This window comes from Sminthopsis crassicaudata, chromosome 4, assembly GCF_048593235.1.
Source record: "Sminthopsis crassicaudata isolate SCR6 chromosome 4, ASM4859323v1, whole genome shotgun sequence".
In the NCBI taxonomy this organism is placed as follows: domain Eukaryota; kingdom Metazoa; phylum Chordata; class Mammalia; order Dasyuromorphia; family Dasyuridae; genus Sminthopsis; species Sminthopsis crassicaudata.
This window is the reverse complement of record NC_133620.1, coordinates 13,777,078-13,790,438: the sequence shown is the minus strand read 5'-3', so window position 1 is coordinate 13,790,438 and position 13,361 is coordinate 13,777,078. Positions and strand designations below refer to the sequence as shown.

Sequence of the window (13,361 nt, the reverse complement as noted above, 5' to 3'; positions counted from 1 at the left end):
GTCTTCCACCCCTCCAGACTTAGTTTTCTCATTAGTAAACTAACAGGCCTCCAGAGAGTGCTTCTGTCTCCAGTTCCCTGATCCTGGAGACCTTCAGTCAGATTCTGCTACTGACTCTGTGACTCTGAACAAGCTTGATCTATAAAACTGGTGAGTGGTGGACTCAGTGACCTTGGAGTCCAATTCAGCTAGGATCCATGGAGTAAGAAAGATGACCCAATCCTCCCCTCTCCCAAACTTCCCTAGTTTTGTCAAAGGCACCACCATCTTGGCGATCACACAGATTCATTATTCTCAGCACTTCAGCCTCCAACACCCCCAAGCCAGTCAGCTGCCAAATCTTGTCTCTCCACAATTTCCATCACCCGAATCTCCCTCTCTCCCTCACCTAGCTCTCGAGAGGCCCTCACCACTTCCACGCAGCTCCAAAGTGGTTTTCCTAAAGAAAACATCTGGCTGTGTTCCTCCTTTGCTCAATGACCTTCACTGGTTCCCTATTACCTCTCAAATGTGGGCATTTAAAGTTTTTCACGACCTATTCCCTTTCAGTCTTATAAATTATGTCCCATCATATACTCCATCTTGCTATTCCTCTCACATGAAACTCCACTTCCCACATCTGCCTTTAATAATAACGGTAACAATAAAAGCTAACATTTATATAGCAATTACTATGTTCGGTGCTTCATAATTATTATCTCATCACAACAACTCTAGAAGATAGGTATTTATTCCCTCCATTTTACGATTGAGTAAACTGAGGCAAACAGGGTTTAAGTGATTGAAGTCCCATTGACTAGTAAGTTTCTAAGGCTAGATTTGATCTTTGGTCATCCTGACTCTGGACCCGGCACTCGAACCACCCAGGTTCCCTTTCATTTGGGGAACCTCCATACCCAGAATGCCCTTGCTCTTCACAGCAACCTCTCAGGGTCTCTAGTTTCCTTCACACCTCAATTCAAGTATTATTTTCTCCAGAAAACTTTCACAATAGCCCCTTGTCTCCTTAGTCACTGATGTCTCTTCCCATCCCCAAAATTATCTTCAACTAATTCTATATTTTTTCCTACATATTTTTATAGGTCTATTTTATCTCTTTCACAGACACTAAGTTCCTGAGGGATAGGATTGTTTCATTCTTTTATCTTCACCACTTAACAAAGGGCCCAGCACATAGTAGGAACTCAATAAAAGTTTTCAGATTGACCGGCTAAAATCTAAAGGAAGTGTTCGGTGATGGACTCCATTTCAGCCCAGTCCTGTTCAAACTTTAATCAACAGCTGAAAATGTACCTATTTAACAAGAAAATGGTATTTACACACATATATTGTATCTAGGTTATATTGTAACACATGTAAAATGTAGGGGATTGCCTGTCATGGGGGGAGGGACTGGAGGGAGGGGGGGGATAATTTGGAAAAATGAATACAAGGGATAATATTATAAATAAAATAAAATAAAATAACATGCCCTTAAAAAAAATGTACCTATTCAACATGGAAAAGTCAAAAAGCTACAAAATGTGAGACAGAAGGATCAAGTTTCACAAAGTCTAAAACCTTGGGATGTTGGGCTGAAATTAACAAGACGAAATTTATGAGTGATTAACATAAAGCCTGCCTTTATTTAGGTTGCAAGCGTAAGATGTAGAAATATAGACCTGGAAGCACTTTACAGGAGCTCAGATCAAGTTAACTATGGTTTAATGAAACAACTACAAACAAAACCTCTTCCATCCAGGAGTTTACATTCTGAGAGGGAGGCCATATTAAAAAGCTGAGAGAGAGAAGAAGGAAGTCATGGCTAGCTCAGGCATTTCCTCCCAGAGAGCTCCAGGCAGAAGTTCCAGTGGGAGAAGGGGGATCTCCGCAGGAGTGGGGGCATCTCCAGGATGAGGAGAATTTGGGATGGTGGAAGAAGAGTCTGGAAAACCAGGATCAGAGCCAGAAGAGAAATAAGCCATGCTTGACCTGGGAATTTCCTCAAAGTGTGGGGAAAGATTCAGAAATATTAGCTGTCCACAAGCTCCAGGTAAGTCAAAAATGTGATAGGGAAGCCAAAAAGCCCCAATGTTCTTTCAGGCTACAATAAGAGAAGCATGTATGATGTACGTGATAAGAAGGTGAGTGCGGGTTGAGCAGTATTGTATTCAATTCTGGTACCATCTTTTAGGAAGAACATCGACAAAATGGAGCTTGGACAAGATGAAGAAAAGATTGAAGAAAAAGGGGGAGACCCAGCAGGGCTATTATAATTGTCCCCAAGCATCCAAAAGGACAGCCGTGTAAAAGAAGAAGGGAGGAATGGCTGCCCCCCAAAATATCAGCCCCCCATCCCAAGGCTTCAGGTCGTTGAGCCAAGGTGAGATGCCCTCTTAGTTTGATTAACCAGGTGTTATAAAGATTCTTACTCAGGTAGAGGCTAGATCTGATGGCCTCCGCCAAGACACTGTTAACAAATGAGTACACATCAATACAAGAAGGAACTTTCTAGGAAATTCAAGTTTAAATTGCTTTCTTCCTCTCCAAAATCCTCTTTTGGGTGTTATTCCACTACCTGCTAGCTCTCAGCTACACTCTTGCCTTCCCCTTCTCCACACTCCATCCCTGCCCCACATCCCTCTTCCCTTCAGTTTTCCCCATTTACAAAATGCCCCTCTGTGCCCCTCATCTTCCCCTGAGCCTTCCAGTATGCTCTGGACCAAGCAATTCTAGCTTACATTAACTCAGTGAGGAGTGTTAGAAAACAATTTGTCTATAAGAAATGAAACATGAATTTCAGTAATAAGAAATGTTGATTATGAGGAATTTAGAGAAACATGGGAAGATTTGCTTTAAATGATGCAGAGAGGACTATGGGAACAAGAAATACATTGACTACAATAACGTAAAGAAAAACAATCAAAGGAAACCGAAATTGGTGTCACTATAATAGTCCATCCAACAGATGAAACAGATTTCCTTCCTGTTAAGACTATGGGGGGCAGAACAAAGCACCGACTTTCAGCCACAGTCTCCATTGGATGTTTTTGTTTGTTATTTTTCTTTGTTATAAACAAACTATTTTTCTTTGTTATAAAGGAAGATTTGATTCCTGTGATAGGGAGAATTGAGATTATATGCAGAAATGACTAATAAAAAAAAGATATCAATAAAGTTTCTTTTTTTAAAAATTGCTTGAACTACCTATATAATCTGAGACAAAATCAAAGCCGGAACTGGTGGCGCCATGTGTTCCTTACAGAGATTGCCTAGCAAGTTGTAAATCTGGCTTTGAAGAAGTCCAATCCTTTTACCCAAACCCTAAACTCAAGTTACCAAACTTGCTAATATTCCATCTCTGCCTGCTCTAAAAAACAACATATACTCACAGGAAAAATCTTGAGTGTTAATTATAGCACCTCAAAGATCTAGAACTGGAAAGGCCTTCCCAAGGCCATTATTCCAACCCCTCACTTTACACAGGAGGAAACCAAGATCTAGTGAAGCTAAGTTAGTTAAATAACTTACCCAAGAGATACACACTCTATAGAGACAAGATCTAATCCCCAATCTTCTGCCGCTAGAGCCGAGGCCCTTCCTACTGCCCCATACTGCTCTACAATAACAAACAACTACATGCTTTATTTTCAACTTTCCCATGACCAACAAATTTAAAATTTTACTACACAAGACATAATTCACCCACACCCAAGAATTCTAGGAATACTTGGTTTTAAAATCCCTCCAAACACCAACATTCACTCCATTTTCCAAGTGAAAAATTAAGGACTGAGTGGGATGAACATTTTGCATCTACCAACAATGCTTATGATTGGTTTGCCATGCCCAGGCTCCTGGCTTGATATCTACACTCAAACTACTACCACCATGGTCTTGCTCATTAAACTTGGCACATACTGGGTTAGTGGTCTTTAGAGTCAGAAAACAGATTCCGGGCCTTATTCCATTTTCTACTTGTCTGATTTGGGGGCAAATTTTGTCATTTTTCTGAGCCTCAACTCATTCAAACAAACCACAAAATATAAAATTAATCTACAAAATGAGAAAACTGGCAGCAACTTAGGAAATGGGACAAAAGATAGAAACAGTCGAGGTTGGAGGGACTTTGGAAAGATTGCACAGTAATACCCAGCTGATGGTTCCATGAATTGATCCAAATAGTCTGGAAAGCAATTTGGATGCATGCTAAGAAAGTGATGACATCGAATAATATATTCCCAGAAGATCAAAGCCAGAAAGACACTCCTTATACCCAAATATTCATCGCAGCACTTTTTGTAGCAGCAAACGGAGGAAACAAAGTTTGCTGCCCATCAACTGGGGAATGAGCAAACAACTGTGGCACATGAATGTCAAGGAACGTTATGGTGATGTAAGGAGACAAGAGAATATGATGAAGACCAAGAAAATGGGGAGGATTTAAAGAAATGGTGGAGAGTGAAATAAACAAGAGCCAGGAAATGAAATACTCAATGAGGACAAAAGGCAAATGGAACCATCATCATCATCATCATCAACGGCAAAGGAAATGGAATACTCTGTAATTATAATGAGCATCAGCCATAGTGCATGGGGGTGTGTGGGGGGGGCACAAACTCTTCCTGAGTTCAAAAATAGTCTCAGACCCTTACTAGCTGTGTGATCCTGAGCAAGGTATTGCCTCAGTTTCCTCATCTATAAAATAAGCTGGAGAAGGAAATGGCGAACCATTCCAGTATCTTTGCCAAGAAAACCGTGTATGGGTTAGGGAAATAAGGAATTAGACGAGATAGAAAAAAGAATGAACAACAAGCTTGGCTCTAAAAAAAAAGAGATGAGCATCTATCCCTCCTCCTGCCTCCTCCTCAGAGGCTGGAAACTACTGGATAAGAATACGGCATATTCCATCGGATATACTGATACACTGGAGTTTTTAAGTGTTTTTTTTTTCTCTTTCTTTTTTGTTCTTTGGCATAAGAGACAGTTCACTGAGTAGGAAAGAGAATAGGAATGTATTTGGAAATTAAATAAGAAACACAAAATATCATTCATTTTTTAAAAGTTAAATTAGGAATTAGGACTAGATGAGCCTAAATGTCCCTTATACCTCGAGGTCTATTCCTTGGTGAAAAGTGAGGGGGAGGGAAGAAGTTTTATCTAGAATTTTGGGAGATTAAATTGGTTTAATCACTATCCAGGAGGAACTTCAATATATGGTCTTGGAAAGTTTCCAGGGACATTGAGAAGTAATTTGCCTAAGATCCCACAGCCAGGAAGGGACAACGGCCATATCTGAACCCAAAACTTCCTGCCCCAGGTGCATCTAGAAAACAAGATGTCCCAAGTTCTCAGGGTTCTATGTATTTAGATGGAAGAATGGGTCCAAGAAGGACAGAAGCTCAGAGTCACCTGGGACCAAGGGACCTGGGAGACTAACCAACATCCCGAACAAATGGTCACTGCTACAAGACAAGGAGCTAGCTTGGAAAGAGACGATCACAAAGGTCCCTTCTAGTTTAAAATCCACGATCTTATAAAAATTGGGGAAAGGGAAGAAATTCCTTTCTAGAATTTTGAAGGGGAGGAGATCAACTGAATGATTAAATGATTTAATTATCTTGAGGCAGTTCGAAGTATTTGTAAGTTTATATCTTGCTAAAAATGGTCTCTGTCCACTTTCTACCCCTGGATAGCAAAACAAGATATATATGGTCATTCTTCCATATCAGAGCCCATCAGAAATAAACTTCATTTCCTTTCATCAAACATCCCTCCCCCCAAGTCTTGGCCCAGACACTGGAGAGAAGCTGCTTCTTCTTCAAGTACAATGGGGGATAGAGGCTCCAGAGGCCCCTTTGGATTCTGGGATTCTGATTTTTCTCTCTTCAGACTGTCCAGGCTCAGTCCTATTTGCTGACTCTCTTATCCATCCCCCTTGTGACTATCCTCAGACCTTGCCCTTTTCAAATTGGAGCAAGGGGTCCTGAAAGTGGAGACCGAGGCCCAGAAAGAGGCAGCTACATGCCCCGGTGGCCCAGCTGGGCAGAGTCAGCAGTGGGGGCCAGAGCCCGCCATGCTCTGGGGAAAGGCTGTGCTGAGATCTGTGCACTCCACCCCCCATCTCTCGGGGCCCTTGGGGCCCGCTTTTGAAACACCCACACAATAATGTGAGAGGCCACTTGGCCGGGCACAGATATTCCTGGGCGCAGGATCAGAAAGTTCCTTTCCCGGCTGTGGGACAAAGGACAAATCATTCGGGCTGGTGAGCCTCAGTTTGTGCATCTGGAAGATGGAGATCCCAATAACTGCCTTTGCCCCAACAACTCCCCGTAAATCATAATTATTCACAAAAACCAAAAGTCACTTTGTGGACACAAAGTGGGATTTCACCAGAAAGTTGAAGTTGTGAAGCTTTTTTCCCCTTACTCCACCCACACCATAAACAATAAGCAATGGTTATTTTGGAGACAATGAGCTGTATGTAGTCCCCAGTACACTGAGAAAGAGTCCCTGCCCGAACTCTCTCTGACATGGCAGAGAACTGCAGCCTCATTTAGCTGTAACCTCAGTTTGCTCATCTTAAAAATGGGGGTTTTCATAATAACACACAAACAAAATACCCATATTGCCTATCTCTCTCTCAGGATTGCTATGACACTCAAAGGAGATCTGTATACGGTGACTCACATACAGCAGGTGCTTAATAAATGCTGGGTTATTGATTGACCAATGCATATATGATGATTTTCCTGGCAGGGATATGTTTAATTTCTAATCTAATGAAGAAGGGCTGGAGTAACAGAGCTTAGAGCACTTCTGGGAACACGAAGAGGATTTCTTTTAAAATAGACTCCTCCCCGCCCCCCCTTAGAGAAGGAACTTGTAAGTAACCTTCAGATCCAAGCAATACAGTCTCCTTACGCCGGCCAGCCTGCTTCCATTTGATTCTGAACATCGCCAGCCGGCTATTTTTAGTCTGAGAATCCCCTTCAACGTTTTGTTAATCCTCCTCTGCAAGGAGATAGATTGCTTTGAAGTGTTTTCTATACAAGATAAGGATTGTGTACACAAGAACTGTGTGTGTGTTACACATGCGAATACACGTTTATGTGCAGATGGTCAGAGAGTGAAGGAGTCCCCCCAGCCCTCCACATTTCACAAGGACAAATGGACGGATTCAAAGAGAAGAAGAGGGAGGAAGAGACAGAAAAATGGAGGGGAAGGAATACCGGCTAGATCTCACTTCTTTTTTTTGTTTTAGTTTTTTGCTGAGGCAATTGAGGTTAAGTGACTTGCCCAAGGTCACACAGCTAGGAAGTGTTAAATGTCTGAGGTCAAATTTGAACTCAGGTCCTCCTGATTTCAGGGCTGGTGCTGTATCCACTGCGCCACCTAGCTGCCCCTAGATCTCACTTCTTAAGAGAAAAGTGGTACAATGGATTGGGCCTGGAGTGAGAAATACCTGAATTCAAATGCAGCCCCCCACACTAATTAGTTGTATGACCCTGGACAAGTCCTTGAACCCTGATTGCCTCAGTTTCCCCATTTGTAAAATGAGGTGGAGAAAAAAATCTCTACCAAGAAAACCCCAAAAGGGGCCATGGAGAGTAGGACATGAGTGAAAAGACTGAACAAAACCAGGATGTAAGGGAAGCTTCTGGGATGTGCTCGGGAACACAAAGCTGGTGTCTTGCTGATGCTGAGCCCAGCACACCCTTCCCTTTGTCCCATTGCCACTAGAAACCTCGGGGCACTGTGGAAATGTGACTTGTTATTAAGAAACAATTGGCACAGGGCAGCCAGATGGTGCAGTGGATAGAACATCTGCCCTGGAGTCAAGAGGTTCAGATTCAGACACTTAACATTTATTATCTGTGTGACCCTGGACAAGTCACTTAACTCCAAATGCTTTGCAAAAAAAAAAAGGAAGAAAAAGAAATAACTGGCACCAGCCTCCTTCTGCTCCCCCACCCTGCTTGGGATTCAGTTAGCCAAGGAACCCAGGAGACCAACTTCTGAACCCCAAGATGGCCAGGCCTCCTAAAGAAACACCCACATGCAGCTGCCCTCCCTTCCAACCCTCCTGAGCCTCCACCAACAAAACCGCCTTGGGGGCATTTCAAACAGAGAGCAGGTCAGCAGCTGGAGCATCTGCCTTCCTAATTGTCAGCTCTGCCATCCTTCCCCTCACCACTCCTCGGTCTAGACAGACGAGGAAGCCAAAATAGGGGTAAGTGGCTGGCCCAGAGCCAAACAGCAAGCAAGCATTCGAGGAGACATTCGGGTCTCCTTGACTCCAAGTGAGCAGAAGAGACCAGGGGGTCACCAGAGGTGTTCTTTACAAAGTTCCCCCTGCCACAAGACATAAAAGTTTAGAATCGGTGACTTCTGGGAATTCTGATCCGCAGCTTCCAGAGCCCTGTGGGCCCATTGCTCAGAGCTAGGGAGGTCAGAGGAGCCAGGGCATGGGGAAGCATGAGGAAGGCCCTTCCCTCAGGAAAGGGAATCCATCTTCTGGAGGAGGCTGTTGCAGGGGGCCTTAGAGGCCAGCCTCAGTCGTTTTCTAACTGTGTGAGAAGTCGTTTAACTCTGTTTGCCTCAGTTCCCTCATCTGTAAAATGGGTTGGAGAAGGAAATGGCCAACCACTCCAGTATCTTATCCAAGAAAACCCCAAATGGAGTCACGAGTTGGGTATCATTGAGTAGTCAAACGACCCAGGACTGAGGGAGGATCAAGTGAGAAAGAACCCCACAAATTCCATGTCCATGACTGCCAAGGGCCTGCTGGGGAGGCTGGGGAGGCCACGGAGCGCTTCTCAAACCAATATTTCCTAAATACATAAAATAAAGCAAGACTGTAAAGGAAAATGTATTCTACTAAAGAAGGAGGAGAGGCGGTCCAATCCTGTCCTGAGAGAGACCAGAGGAACCAAGGATTCCAGTGAACCTGATCAATGACCTAGAAGCCCTCTAGTCCAATTCCCTTCCCCTCCATTTTACAGATGGGGAAACTGAGGCCAAAGGAGCCTTATTGCCCTGGCTAACAAGGCAGAGTTTGAATCAAGCTGACATAAGCAGTTCAGCAGAGCACGGGCACTGGAACCCAGACCCTTTGCTCACATCCAGTGCCGTCCGCCACTGCAGACCCTCCAGCCCAGTGGTCCCAGTGACCTCCCAAACAGGGCTTGTCTTTCTCCCCACCCTGTTCCCCGGGCAGGACTGCCAGATGTAGAGCTGGGGTCAGACACTCCAAGCCCCCCATTCTCCAGATGCTGACCTAAGCCTAATTTACCCAAAGTGCTCCACTGGAGATGGCCCCGCCCAGCTCCCTGTGGCTGCATCCCTCCTCCCAGACAGCCCCCTCCCCGGGGCACTAGGAGAAATCTCAGCGCAGACTTACAATCAGATCTGGGGAGCATTTTGCAGAAGCTAAGGGGTTCTTTTTGTTTGTTTGTTTGTTTTTCAGCCTCTCTGTGTCCGGAATCTTGGCCACATCCTTGCCTTCCATTGCCTTTGCCCTTACACCTTTGGGTGGTTGGCCAACTCCCACCCCCAATGGGGGCCAAATGGTGGAGTAAAAAGAGCTCACCGGTTAGTTACTAAGCAATCAAACACTTTGGGGTGGCCAGTCCCTCTGGCCCACTTGCTCCCCGCTGAGTCCGGCACTTTCTAGGCCTCAGTTTCCCCATCTGTACAATGGCTTTCCAAGTTCTTCTAACTCGGGCTCTCTATCTCCCTCAGGGACAATACGCCTTTTTTCCTTTTTCTTTTTTTAAGGCAGGACCAGCCCCCTTAGAACTCATTCCACCTGGTGACCTCCTCACCCCAGGGTGCACGCCCAGGATCCTCCGGTGATGGGAGGGTCTCTGCATGTGGAAGCCAGCTCTCCTGGGAGCCCGGAAGCCCTGGGCTGCACAGTGCTCGGGACAGAAATCACCCCGGGGTGCTCGGACAACTGAGACAATGAGTTTCCCAAGTGGGGCCGACTAGCATCGGGGAGAGAGTTTCCTGTTCTGGGAGTTCTTCTCGCCCCCCAGAGAACGCAAACTTCACGGCAGGAAAACGGCCGGGGTCGAAGCTGTGACCTTGGAGGGCGAGCGGCAGGAGCCCGGGGGATGGGGAAGGGAGCTGGGGAGAAGCGCAGTGGGCTCGCCAAGCGCAATCGCTCCCTCCCCTCCCCCACTCCGCCCCTCCCCTTTGGGGAGGACGGGATCGGAGAGCTTCCAGCCACTGCGGAGGGAACGAATGGGGGGAGGTCCCGAAGGGGGGAGGAAGCGGGGAGGGCAGGGCTCGGCAGATGCAGTTCCCTTCCCCTCCCCCCGCCCCGAAACCTTGCAGCACGCGGGCTTTTCGGAAGGAAAGGGGGTTCTAGCGAGCGAGAGAATTTCCCGGGGGCTGGGAGCCCCCCGACCGCCGCGGCTCCCCCCGCACCCCGCTTCCCGGGTTGGGCTGGATGCCGCCCTCGCCGTCCCGCATCCCGGGAGAGGGCTGGGGGGAGCAGGGGGCGCAGGGAGGGGAGCGGCACGGGACGAGTCTGGGGGCTGGCGGAGCGCGGCGCAGTTCCGGCCACAGGGCTGGGCTGCAGCGCCGGCCCGATGCCCGCCCCCCCACACCCCTCAAACTTCAGCGCGCCCCCCTCCCCCCGCCCCAGGACGGCAGGGGCCAGGGCTGGACTCCGCGACCCCACCGTCAGTCCCGGAGCCCTCGAAGGGGCTGCGGCGGGGGGCGGGGGGGCTGCGGGGGCGGGAGCCCTTCTCCGCGGCGCTCCGGGAGCCGCCTTACCTTCTCCGCACTGGCCGCAGGCTCTGGCTCGGGCGCAGATGGCGGGGCTCGGGCAGGAGCCGCGCTCGCTCCCCGGGCGCTGGGGCCGGCCGGGGGGGCGGGGGGGGCGGGAGCCCCGGCGGGTGCTGCGTTCTCCGCTCCCCGACGTCCCCGGCTCCGAGGCTGCCCCGCGGCCCCCGCCTCCCTTTGCAGGCGCGGAGAGAGACAGGGGGAGCGGGGACCGGCGCGCGGAGCTCACGCGGCTCGCGCTTCGGGGGCGGGAGGATTCTGAGGCTGCTCGCCCAGCCCCGGGCCGCCGTCGGGACCCCTCCTCCGCGCCCGCCTCCCGCTCTGCCCCCGGCGCCTCCCGACCAGTCGGCTCCGGGACCGCGCCTGGCCGCCGGCTCCCTTTGCCGCTGGGGGGCGGGGGGGGGAAGGCAAACTTCCGAGGAGAGGGTGCGGGAGGAGGAGGGGGGGTGCCTCCGGAGGAGGGGGCGCCCCAGGAGGAGGAGGGGGCGCCGCGGGGGGTGGGCGCTACAGGCGAGTGGCAGGTCCCGCGCGGGGACCAGGGACCCCGGGCAACATCCCAGGCGGGATCGGCCCAAGGTCACACTAGAGAGTGGCGGCGCAGGATTCAAACCCGGGCCGGGGTTCAAAGCCGCGGAGCAACCGCTCTAGCCCGGGAGATCTCCCCCTTTCTGAGCCCCGAACCCTCGGGAATCTAGGGGCCTTTGCGGAGAACCCTGTTTTTAAGTGGATAAGATAAAACGCTCGGGCTAACAAACGGGAACAAAGCCACAAAGCCACTGACTGGTTTTCTAAGTTCACTGGACTCCAGACCCAGAACCCCAGCTTGAAAGGGTTAAAACACCCCCGGCCCGACGGCGCGGCTCACGTCCGTTTGCCCAGGACAAGAACGCTTCCTGAGCCCACCTCCCCCCACCCCCCACCGAGCCTCCGCGGCTCTTCCCTCCGCGGCCGCTTGGGGGAAACGAGCCGACAAAGTCCGGCCCGCACTTCCCTGGCGGGGGTCCCGCATCCAGGAGCCCCGGGAAGCCTCAGGGGGCTTCACATCTCCTCGGAAGTCCAGGGTCCAACCCCAGTTTCCCAAAAGAGAGAGCCCCAGCCCAGGTTCGCGAATGGCTGCTGGGAACCCCAGCCCCGAAACAGCTCGGCCGAGATGCGAACCCAGGCGTGCTAGGGCCCCGCCACAGTGTATTTCAAGCGCTCTGCTCCTGGGCAGAAGGAGCTCTTGATGCTGGGAGGGGACATTTCTCCAGGCAGAGGTCTAGTGACATGGGTGGGGGTGGGAAAGAAGAGAGGAAGAGGAGGAGGAGAAAGAAGGGAGGAGCAAGGGAAAGGGAAAAGACACAAAGAGGGGGAAAGAGAGAGAGAGGAGAGAGCCCGCTTCAAACTAGCTTTGTCAGATCTGTAACTAACGTTTGGGACAAAAAGACCTACCCAGAGATCACTGGGAAGCAGAATTATTTATTAGAATCTCAAGAATCGGGCCCATCCTGGTCTGCGAGCGGGAATTCCCAGCAGGAGAGCCACTCCCTTGAAAATGCTCCTAGTTTGGGACACTGATACATTGCTGGTGGAGTTGTGAAAGAATCCAGCCATTCTGGTTGGAGAGACTTAAATCAACTGATGCTGAGTGAAATGAGCAGAACCAGAAGATCACTGTACACTTCAACAACAATACTGTATGAGGATGTATTCTGATGGAAGTGGAAATCTTCAACATAAAGAAGATCCAACTCACTTCCAGTTGATCAATGATGGACAGAGGTAGATACACCCAGAGAAGAAACACTGGGAGGGGAATGTAAATTGTTAGCACTAATATCTGTCTGCCCAGGTTGCATGTACCTTCGGATTCTAATGTTTATTGTGCAACAAGAAAATGATATTCACACACATGTATTGTACCTAGACTATATTGTAACACATGTAAAATGTATGGGATTGCCTGTCGTCGGGGGGAGGGAATAAGGGAGGGGGGGTAATTTGGAAAAATGAATACAAGGGATAATATTATAAAATATATATATATATAATAAAAAAAATTAAAAAAAAAAAAAAAGAATCCAGCCATTCTGGAGAGCAATCTGGAACTATGCCCCAAAAGTTGTCAAACTGTGCATACCCTTTGACCCAGCATTGCTGTTATTGGGCTTATATCCCAAAGAAATACTAAAGAGTGGAAAGGGACCTGTATGTGCCAAAATGTTTGTGGCAGCTCTTTTTGTTGTAGCTAGAAACTGGAAGATGAATGGATGTCCATCAGTTGGAGAATGGTTGGGTAAATTGTGGTATATGAAAGTTATGGAATATTATTGCTCTGTAAGAAATGACCAGCAGGAGGAATACAGAGAGGCTTGGAGAGACTTAAATCAACTGATGCTGAGTGAAACGAGCAGAACCAGAAGATCGCTGTACACTTCAACAACTATACTGTATGAGGATGTATTCTGATGGAAGTGGAAATCTTCAACATAAAGAAGAGCCAACTCACTTCCAGTTGATCAATGATGGACAGAAACAACTACACCCAGAGAAGGAGCACTGGGAGGGGAATGTAAATTGTTAGCACTACTGTCTATCTACCCAGGTTA

General features: G+C 48.4%; 1 protein-coding gene across 2 annotated transcripts in view; it reads right to left on the bottom strand.

Moving 5' to 3' along the window:
- Positions 1-11,068, bottom strand: part of KANK4 (KN motif and ankyrin repeat domains 4) — a 110,257-nt gene extending 99,189 nt beyond the window's left edge. For both annotated transcript variants that reach the window (XM_074265774.1, XM_074265777.1), the window contains exon 1: positions 10,765-11,068. The gene's annotated coding sequence lies outside the window, so the exon portion shown is untranslated. The remainder of the gene's footprint in view (positions 1-10,764) is intronic.
- Between the last annotated feature and the right edge of the window lie 2,293 nt (positions 11,069-13,361).